This window comes from Aquarana catesbeiana, linkage group LG01, assembly GCF_042186555.1.
Source record: "Aquarana catesbeiana isolate 2022-GZ linkage group LG01, ASM4218655v1, whole genome shotgun sequence".
NCBI lineage: Eukaryota > Metazoa > Chordata > Amphibia > Anura > Ranidae > Aquarana > Aquarana catesbeiana.
In genome coordinates this window covers 132,674,759-132,686,469 of record NC_133324.1, presented here as the reverse complement: position 1 = coordinate 132,686,469, position 11,711 = coordinate 132,674,759, and positions in this window count along the sequence as shown.

The window sequence follows — 11,711 nt, the reverse complement described above, 5'->3', positions numbered from 1 at the left end:
CCAACGTAACAAAGGCTACCATCAGTAACACACTACGCCGCCAGGGACTCAGATCCTGCAGTGCCAGACGTGTCCCCCTGCTTAAGCCAATACATGTCTGGGCCCGTCTGAGGTTTGCTAGAGAGCATTTGGATGATCCAGAAGAGGATTTGGAGAATGTCATATGGTCAGATGAAACCAAAGTAGAACTGTTTGGTAGAAACACAACTCGTTGTGTTTGGAGGAGAGAGAATGCCGAGTTGCAACCAAAGAACACCATACCTACTGTGAAGCATGGGGGTGGCAACATCATGCTTTGGGGTTGTTTCTCTGCAAAGGAACAGGACGACTGATCCCGTGTACATAAAAGAATGAATGGGGGCCATGTATCGTGAGATTTTGAGTGCAAACCTCCTCCATTAGCTAAGGGCATTGAAGATGAAACGTGGCTGGGTCTTTTAGCATGACAATGATCCCAAACACCACCGCCGGCAACGAAGGAGTGGCTTCGTAAGAAGCATTTCAAGGTCCTGGAGGGGCCTAGCTAGTCTCCAGATCTCAACCCCATTGGAAACCATTTGAGGGATTTGAAAGTCCATGTTGCCCAGCGACAGCCCCAAACATCATTGTTCTAGGGGGGATCTGCATGGAGGAATGGGCCAACATACCAGCAACATAGTGTGACAAATTTGTGAAGGACTTACAGAAAACGTTTGACCCTCTGTCATTGCCAACAAAGGATATATATCAAAGTATTGAGATGAACTTTTGATATTGACAAAATACTTATTTTCCACCATAATTGCAAATAAATTCTTTCAAAAATCAGACAATGTGATTGTCTGGGTTTGTTTCCACATTTGTCTCTCATAGTTGAGGAATACCTATGATGACAGTTACAGGGCCTCTCTCATCTTTTGTGGGAGAACTTGCACAATTGGTGGCTGACTAAATACTTTTTTGCCCCACTGTATATTTTATCGTCTTTATCACCTCCTCCTGTGTGATTGGGCGTTCTAACTGATCCAGCTCCTCTTTAGGCACAATTGGGAAGTCCAGGCCCTGAAGGTACTGTTGTATTTCAAGGTCTTTCTTTTGTCTCCCCGTAAGGTCTTCTGACTGACTCACATTATATAACTTACTATAATATGTATAAAAAGATCTTGGCCATTTCCGAAGATGAATGCACCATTTCATCTTTCTCATCTCTTATTTTTAAAACAAAGGATGTAGTTTTCTTTTCCCACAGGACTTTAGCTAGCCACTACCCCGGTTTGTTTCCCCACTGATATTTCTCCTTCATAACCATATGAAATGCACATTTTGTTTCTTGTTCCATAAAAGAAGCCTAATTAGCTCCTGCCTTTCTGGAATACCTTAAGGGCTCTTTCACACGGGGCGGATCAGTGATGATCCGCCCCGTGAACACCCCGCTGGCTCAGCGGGGATCGCTCCGCCGATCCCCGCTGAGCAGAAAGATGACAGGTCCATCGCTGCACGCTGTGCAGCTACGGACCTGTCAGAGCGCCGCTCTCCCCTATGGGGGATCGGATGATGACGGACCGTAGTGTCCGTCGTCACCCGATCCGATCCGAAAACGGATGGAAAAGTAGGTTTTTCCTCCGTTACACTTTTCGGATCGGAGCGGCGTCGGATGTCAGCGGACATGTCACCGCTGACATCCGACGCTCCATAGGGATACATGTATGTCCGTTTTTCATCCGAAAACGGAAGGATGAAAAACGGACATACGGATCCCCCGTGTGAAAGAGCCCTTAGGTTGGGACCTGCTGTTCCATTTCATGGATTTCTTTTAAGAGGAGATTCAGTCTCTCCTTCTTTCTTTCTTCATCTGTGTTCCTATTTTCATCAGTATGCCCCTTATATAGGCCTTGTGGGATTCCCACAAGGTGGGTGCAGAGACCTTTGATGTATTATTAATGGAAAATAATTCCTCTAGCTCACATTCTATCCTTTTAATAACCCCGAGATCCTGGATAAGTGATTTATTCAATTTCCAGGTATAGTTTCTTGGCGTCATTGACTGAAGATGAGGCATCCCCAGATAGCATGGATAACTTGCCCACAAATTTGTGGCAGTGTTGAATTGAAAGTCTGTTAAAGGGGTTGTAAACCCTCGAGGTTTTTCACCTTAATGCATCCCTATGCATTAAGGTGAAAACCTCCTGGGATGCAGCACCCCCCCCCGGAGCCCCCCTTTTACTTACCTGAACCCGGTCTTTCCAGCGATGGGGACGAGCACACCAGCTCCAGCCGGTGTCTCGGGTCCTGATTGGATAGATTGATAGCAGCCCAGCCATTGGCCCCCTATTGATGTTAATCAAATCCAATGACCCGGGAGCCAGGGGGAGGGCCGATTCCTGCTGTCTGTGTCAATAGATGCAGCAGCAGGACATGGGAGTGCGCCCGCACGAGTGCCCCTAGGGTAAGCGATTCTCAGTCAGGGCACTCAATGGGGAGAGGAGCCGGGGAGCGCCGCTGGGAGACCCCAGAAGAGGAGGATCGGGGGCCACTCTGTGCAGAACCCTTGCACAGAGGAGGGAAGTATGAAATGTTTGTTATTAAACAAAAAAAAACCACAAGACTTTAAAACCCCTTTAACTTGCTGCACATTTTCGCTGGCAAGTTGTACACTTGCAGAGCACTTGAAGCACAAGTTCTACTTTTCCAATTTGTAACAAATTTTTAAACTTGCAGCAAAATTGCTTTCTATATGGGTGCTTCCTGTTGAACTGGCTAAATTTGGATCAATGTAAGGCCAACTTTAGGGTTGTATTTTTTGGGGTGATCACTGTACATATCCTTGGAAGAGGGTTACAATCCAGCGATCCTCCAGGGACAGGGTGCGCCACAGAACTCTTGTGCGAATGCTAGAAATTGGTTTGTTTAACCACCTGAATGCTGGGCACTTTCACCCCCATCCTGCCCAGGCCATTTTTCAGCTTTCAGCGCTGTCACACTTTGAATGACAATTACGCGGTCATGCTACACTGTAACCATGTGAAATTGTTATCATTTTCTTCACACAAATAGAACCTTGTTTTGGTGATATTTAATCACTGCTGGGTTGTTTTATTAAAAAAAAAACAAAAAAAAAAAGGAAGTTTGTGAAAAAAAAAAACGTTTTTCTTAGTTTCTGTCAGTAAATTTCGTAAATAAGTAAATTTTCTCCTTCACTGATGTGCGCTGATGAGGCTGCACTGATGGGCACTGATAGGCTGTGTTACAGACCTAGCCGAGACAGGGGCTTTTGGAGAGAACTTTGTTTCAGACCCCCATGTCCCTCTTATGTGTTAGTCAACCTGTGTCTATTAAGGGCACAGGGTGACCAAGCAAATAATGGACAACTACTTAATGGACACTGAGAATGTGGTTTGGATCACTTTAGATGGGATAGTAATATTTATCAACAAAACCCCTGAAGAAATCTATGATACATTAATTACACTGTATCAGAATAATGGAACATTGTATGAGCTTTGATTCAGACTATTGTAGTTAGGAGACGAACAGTTTGCTACTGGCGTCTCCTGCTTCTGTCTGAAGGTGTTCTGTGTTTATACATATAATAACGTATATTGTACCTTCTAAGCTTGGAATCGGCAAGTCTGACCTGCAATGTGGCATCTGAGTCATCCAGGTGGTTAATTAAGGATCCTCTGTGATGGGATTAGCCATGAGTCAGCTGTACCTCGTTAGCTAAACCATTGTGTGATGGGTCAATATTGTTAATGTGGTGAGTGACCTCCTTCTCAAGTGTATAAAAGCCTGTTTTCTTGTTCAAATAAACAGTTCTTATTCTGGTTTACTCCAAAACTGGTGTTGCCTGGTTCTTGGAGTAACTATAGCCAGATTCACTGCTCTCGTGTTCCAGAGCATTGGGAAGCAGCTTTTTGGTGGAGATACCCAGTCAGGGTGTCCAGATTTGGTCACAGGCTGCACTGATAGGCTCTGATGAGGTGGCACTTATGGGCATTGATAAGGCGGCACTTATGGGCACTGATTAGGTGGAACTGATGAGGAGGCACTAATATGCCACACTTATGGGCACTGATAGGTGGCACTGATAGGCACTGAAAGCCAGCACTGACTGACATCACTAATGGGCACTGATTGCTGGCTCTGGTGGGCACTTATTGCTGGCACTGCTGGTGCTTTATTGTAATCAGGGCACTGATGATCAGTGCCCTGATTACCTGTCTTGCTGTCCCCTGCGAGGAGATGCCGCTGATCGGCTCTCCTCGCCACACACTCTGTTAGTGAGAGGCGATGAAAGCCTATTACCGGCACTTCCTGTATTTACATGTGACCGGCTGTGATTGGACACAGCCGATCATGTGGTTAAAGAGCCGCATCAGCAATCGGGGATCTGGGAATACAGAGATCTGGGTTGTGCCATGTCCTAGCAACACAGCGTGGCTGCAATCATCCTGCTGTGCACCCCCACGGGCACGTGTGAGTGGCCGTTCGTGTGCGCCGTCATATGACGTCCACCCAGAACGAGAGCCGCACCATTCCTCCATCATTTGACAGTGGGCGGGCAGCATGTGGTTAAAAAACATTTTCCAAACAGCTCCTTTGAATTTTCAATCATCAATTTGACCCCAATAACCAAAGAAAATCCAACGAACGTTCTTAAAATGAAAATTTTCACACAAAATTCTAATATATGGTCAGCTTTAGCTTAAAGTATAATTTAAGGCAAAGCTTTTTTGTTTTGTTTTGGATAGAGTGGAGAAGGATAAGAACACCTGTCAGTTTTTATTGCTATCTGTGCCCCCGTTAAGCTCAGTTCACACTGATGTGACATAAAATCCGACTTCTGAGACCCCATGTGAAATTCAATGTTTCCCTATGAGACTCGTCTTAACTGATACTACATAACTCTGTCCGACTTTAGAAAAGATTCCTGTACTACTCTGGTCCAACTTCAATGCTGCAGAGTGTAAAAAGTCACATCAAAGTCAGACTCCAAAGTTGCACTAAAAGTCGCACTGGAGTCGGGCTAGTATGAACTGAGCCGAAAAAAGAGATTCACCCTCTCTATTTGTCCTGTTTACCATTATCATTGAAATTGAAAGTAAAAGAAAATCCCAAATTTTGGGTTCTCCCAAGAAAAGCAATAGAGGGAAAATCCTCCAATGGGGACACTAGTTCTGGTGACCTGGGGGTCCCCAAGGAATTCCCTTAATTTTCAGGGATTTCTCACTTCCTGTTTGGCTATGGGACAGGAAGTGAAGGGAAATCTCCTCAATGGGACAGAGATAGTAAAAAAAAAAAAAGAAAAAAAATCTGACAGGGGTTATAACCTTTCCTTCTTCTATCCAAAATGAAAAAAAAAGTTTTGCCTATAGTTCTACTTTAATGAATAAGTTGAAGTAGTGTTCACTTCAATCATCCAGACATGTACAAGAGAAATTCTGTTTTTTAAAGTTGGACTTTGGGAAGGTTAAAAAAAAAAAACAATTGACCCTTGCTGCCCTGTCCCACACTTCAAGGTTTAAAAGCTTGTTCAGTCCTGGGTTGGAGGAATAAGCATAAGTACAAACAAACCCTTACTTCATTCCTTGCCCCCCCCCCCCCCCCAGCAGACAGCGCTCCCCTCTGCTGACACTCCTGGGATCTGGCTGGGCCCAACTATCCTTTATGTACAATGTAGAACTGCTGGTCCTGCAATGTACATGATGATGTAAGAAAGCCTATGACTGGTGGAGCGGTGAAGAAAAGCAGTTTCTGGGGACCGGCCTTTCAGCTAGAAGGAAACCTGTGGGAGAGCATAATAAGGTAGGCATTACTGCTTATTTCTTTGCTCCTAGACCAAAGGTATATTTAAACCTCTCTGCAGTAAGGGTGTCACAGTAGGAGGTAATTTTTACTTCTGTCTAGAGCAGTGGTTTCAACCCCTCTAGTGCCGTGACCCCTTGATAAAATTTCCCAAGTTGTGGAGAGACGCCCAAATTATTTTCATAGCATGGGTTGTTAGCACCCAAGGCAAGACAAGTAATTTGCGCCCCTAACCTACGGACATTTAGCACTCCCTGAGTTACTTCCACTCGTACAGTATTAAAACCCCTTATGGTACATTTTAGGATGTACCACTCTTTCTCTTTGTTCTTCTTTCTTTCCCTTTTATCTCTCTCTATCCTAATTTCTTGGGTTTTTTTTTTTTTTCCATCCCTCTTTTTAGCCATCTTTCTTGTTCTTTCTCTTATTTTTTCTCTCCCTTTTTCTTTGTCCCCCCCCCCCTTTTTCCTCTCCCTTCCATGTATTCTATATTTTTATTCCTTCTCTTACTCCTTGGTGGGAGGTGGGATGAGTGGCAACCCAATGTTGGTGCGGAGTTCTGATCAGCCAACTTAGGTGCTCTTGATCAAGGTCATCTGCTGATCTGAGAACTGTAGTGGGGACTTTTAATGGCAACTATAATCACAGGTAGTGTTACTCACTGTGTCTCCGACTTTGTGGTGTCTCGTAGCAGTGACACCTATGCCGAAATCAGGAGATAGGGTCTCCTCCAGCCCCTCCCACTTCACATTCCTCACCAGTCAGCTGACCTCTAGTCTCTGCCCCCCAGCCATGCCGTGAACTGAATGGGCCGCTGTGAAGAGGCTGAGTGGGCGGCTGCGGGCTCCAGGGACAGCTCTACTGGGCGGCCACAAAAAGGCTGGGAAAGTGGTGCAGGCTTCAGAAACAGCCAAGGATTTGGTGACCCCTGGCAAATCATCATTTGACCCCCAGGTTGAGAACCACTGGTCTAGAGTGAGGCTTTCATTTCTTTTAAACTTGACTGGGTACTGAAAGTGTTGTTACACAAAGCACTGGATTGCAATGAGCTGCAGTACTTAAAGAGGAACTGCAGTCTGCTCACATAATTTATAATCAAAACATCTTTGCCATTCTGAAGCTTCCCTTCAACCACTTTACATATTATTTTATATATACTGTGATTCTGTACTTGCCAAATATGCTGCAGAAATCTCCCTCCATTGAGTCTGGCTGCAACCATTTTAACTGTGGTCAGCTGAAGCTGCTGCCTGTTCATTTCCTGGATTTACACATACACACAGAGGCACACCTCCAGCTCTGCAGCTCTGATTGGCCCTCTTATGACTCATCCCCCCTCCCTTCCTGCTAAACTCTCACCAGAGTGAGAAAGAGAACTGTGCGTGATGTCATAAGCCTAGGCATTTTTCCAGACAAGAAACAGGAAGTGAGCTGTATAAGGTATTTACTGGCAGAAAAAGAAATGTTTTACTATCCAAAGTTAAAAAAACAAGGTCAGGAGATTTAATAGATAGAAAGATGAAAACATTACTGAAGTTTCACTTTAATGAGGTTGTGAACTCAGAAAAAAAAACCCTGTAAGACAAAGGCATAATGAGCTAGTATGCATACTAGCCCATTATGAAATACTTACCTTAAAACAAAGCTGTTGCAGCAGCGCCCGCACACCACTGAAAAGGCTGACATTTTCCAGGTTTGCGGGCTCAGGCGTTGTGATTGGCTGGAGCCACGATGATGTCACACCCTTGCATGTGCGCGGGAGATGCCATTCCCAGCACGGGGCTTGGAAGGAACAGCACCCATGGCCGCTCCTTCAAAACGCATGCGCCAGTGATGTCACTGGCTGCATGCAATGTAAATATCTCCTAAATGGTGTACGTTTAGGAGATATTTTCACTACCTATAGGTAAGCCTTATTATAGGCTTACCTGTAAGTAAATGTCAGCAGAGGAAGTTTACTTAGATGAATGAATTATCATTCAGTGTCATTTCAATTAAGTTACAAAAAAATTTGGGTCATTACATCACATTTCACGGCTCCTTTATAGCACACACCAGTGGTCACATGTTATATAGGATATGCTGTGCTCTGCTGGTGTGGATGGGCCACTAGTGTCTTCCCTGATATAGTTTGGACCAGACGTGCCTGAAGCATTTTTGCATTGACCTCCCAATTCCTCCTTTGGTATATACAGTATGGGAAAGGCATTGGAATAGGAAAACTTTGGATCGGCAGCACACCCACACAGGAAGTAAAGTAGAAAGTCTTTATTGAAGCATAAATATAATACAAGCAATGGATGGGTACAGGCAGGGGAAATGCAGGTAGGTTGACGCGTTTCACACTATAGAAGTACTTTGTCAAAACCACCATGGGAAAGGCTCTGTTGGAATATATAGAAAATACTGGCCAAGTCAAAGCTTGTGTTGATATGTCTGTTAGCTGGGGACTTTCCACGAGGGCATGTTTAAATGTTGTCTGAAGCTTATGACTAGCCGTATTACTAGACAGGCCGCATTACCAGACAGAAAACCCAGTCTGCTTTTGTAATGAACAAATATAGCAGTTCTCAAAAATATATATTTACAAGCTATAAATAAAAAACAATACATTTTTTGGCAGCATTACCAAGCAGGAAGCACAGTCTGCATCTGTAATGAACAAATATGGCAACCCCTGAATATTCCAAACTATATACACAGAAAGAAATTATACAAAAAAAGAAATAAATAACATTGTAACATCAGCAAATAAACGCAACTATTGGTTACAGTTATTTGCTAATTCCCTGTAGCATTCTATAGAATTGTTACATTGCATCTCTTGCTACAAAGACATATGTATTTACTAGGCTCCTCTGATCCATCTAGTGGCTGTAATGTGGTATTTTAATATCCCATAAAAAAGAACATTCATTCAGAAGAGAAAATAGCCTTAAGAACATTTGCTTTTGGCCGATTCACTCAGAACGAATGTAAATGCATCACAGACCGACCCATCACAAAACCCCCCCATTACAAAACTCCCCCATCACAGAACCCCCCATCACAGACTGACCCATTACAGAACCCCCCATCACAGACCGACCCATCATAAAACCCCCCCTTTACAAAACCCCCCATCACAGGACCCCCCATCACAGACTGACCCATCACAGAACCCCCCATCACAGACCGACCCATCACAGAACCACCCATTACAAAACCCCCATCACAGAACCCCCCATCACAGACTGACCCATCACAGAACCCCCCATTACAAAACCCCCCATCACAGAACCCCCCAATCACAGACCCATCACAGAACCCCCCCTTCACAGACTGACCCATCACAGAACCCCCCATCACAGACCGGCCCATCATAAAACCCCCCATTACAAAACCCCTCATCACAGACTGACCCATGACAGAACTCCCCCATCACAGACCGACCCATCATAGAACCCCCATTACAAAACCCCCCATCACAGAACCCCCCAATCACAGAACCCCCATCACAGACCGACCCATCACAAAACCCCCCATTACAAAACCCCCATCACAAAACCCCCCAATCACAAACCCCCAAATCACAGAACCCCCCCATCACAGACTGACCCATCACAGAACCCCCATCACAGACTGACCCATCACAGAACCCCCCATTACAGACTGACCCATCACAGAACCCCCCATCACAGACCAACCCATCACAAAACCCCCATCACAGACTGACCCATCACAGAACCCCCATCGCAGACCGACCCATCATAAAACCCCCATTACAAAACCCCCCCATCACAGAACCCCCCATCACAGACCGACCCATCATAAAACCCCCATTACAAAACCCCCTATCACAGAACCCCCATCACAGAACCCCCCATCACAGACTGACCCAACACAGAACCCCCTATCACAGACCGACCCAACACAGAACCCCCCATCACAGACCGACCCATCATAAAACCCCCCATTACAAAACCCCCATCACAGAACCCCCCGTCACAGAACCCCCCATCACAGACTGACCCATCACAGAACCCCCCATCACAGACTGATCCATCACAGAACCCCCATCACAGACCGACCCATCACAGAACCCCCCATCACAGACCGACCTATCATAGAACCCCCCATCACAGACCGACCCATCATAAAACCCCCCATTACAAAACACCCCATCACAGAGCCCCCTGTCACAGAACCCCCCATCACAGACTGACCCATCACAGAACCCCCCATCACAGTCTGACCCATCACAGAACCCCCCATCACAGACCGACCCATCACAAAACCCCCCATTACAAAACCCCCATCACAGAACCTCCCATCACAGACTGACCCATCACAGAACCCCCCATCACAGACCGACCCATCACAGAACCCCCCATCACAGCCCGACCTATCATAGAACCCCCTATTACAGACCGACCCATCATAAAACCCCTCATTACAAAACCCCCCATCATAGAACCCCCCATCACAGACTGACCCATCACAAAACCCCCATCACAGACTGACCCATCACAGAACCCCCCATCACAGACTGACCCATCATAGAACCCCCATTACAAAACCCCCCATCACAGAACCCCCCAATCACAGACCCATCACATAATCCCCCCTTCACAGACTGACCCATCACAGAACCCCCCAATCACAGACCGACCCATCATAGAACCCCCCATCACAGACTGACCCATCGCAGAACCCCCCATCACAGACTGACCCATCACAGAACCCCCCATCACAGACCGACCCATCATAGAACCCCCCATCACAGACTGACCCATCACAGCACCCCCATCACAGACTGACCCATCACAGAACCCCCCATCACAGACCGACCCATCACAGAACCCCCATCACAGACCGACCTATCATAGAACCCCCCATTACAAAACCCCCCATCACAGAACCCCCCAATCACAGACCCATCACAGAACCCCCCTTCACAGACTGACCCATCACAGACCCCCCAAATCATAGCCCCCCATCACATTTCTTGATATTAGACTCCTGTCCTTTTCATAACAGCGCAGCGCTCCCCCCTCTCCACAGAGCCCTACCTTATTCACACAAGACAGAAAGCATGGCAGCCCTGGACAAAGGGCAGGACTTTTCACGTTTAAGGTGGGTGATTGATTGCTGGGACCGCTCCGCTGCCTAGCAACCAATCAACCGCTTAACTTGCAAAGTCCCGCTGTTTGTTCAGAGTGGTCGTGCTTCACGCCTTGTGTATTGAATAAGGTAGGGCTCTGTGGGGAGAGGGGGAGGAAGGGGGGGGGTGCAGCAATATTATGGAAGGGACAGACCTGTTACACCTGCCATGCTGTGAACATAGAGGCAGGCAGGCGAGCCGGTGGCGGGGAGAGGACACACAGTCAACTATTCGGTGAGGCTGCGGTCCGGGAAGGATGGTTACTGGGGCCGGAATCGGACCATGGTCCACCATTTAGTGACGCCTGCTCTATAGTATGCACTTTTCTCAATTAAGAACACTAATGCCCTGTACACACGATAGGATTTTCCGATGGAAAATGTGTGATAGGACCTTGTTGTCGGAAATTCCGACCATGTGTGGGCTCCATAACACATTTTCCATAGGAATTTCCGACACACAAAGTTTGAGAGCAGGATATAAAATTTTCCGATAACAAAATCCGTTGTCGGAAATTCCGATCGTGTGTACACAAATCCGACACACAAAATGCCACGCATGCTCAGAATAAATTAAGAGACGAAAGCTATTGGCTACTGCCCCGTTTATAGTCCCGATGTACGTGTTTTACGTCACCGCATTTAGAACGATCGGATTTTCTGACAACTTTGTGTGACCGTGTGTATGCAAGACAAGTTTGAGCCAACATCCGTCGGAAAAAATCCATGGATTTTGTTGTCCGAATGTCCGATCAATGTCCGACCGTGTGTACGGGGCATAAGTG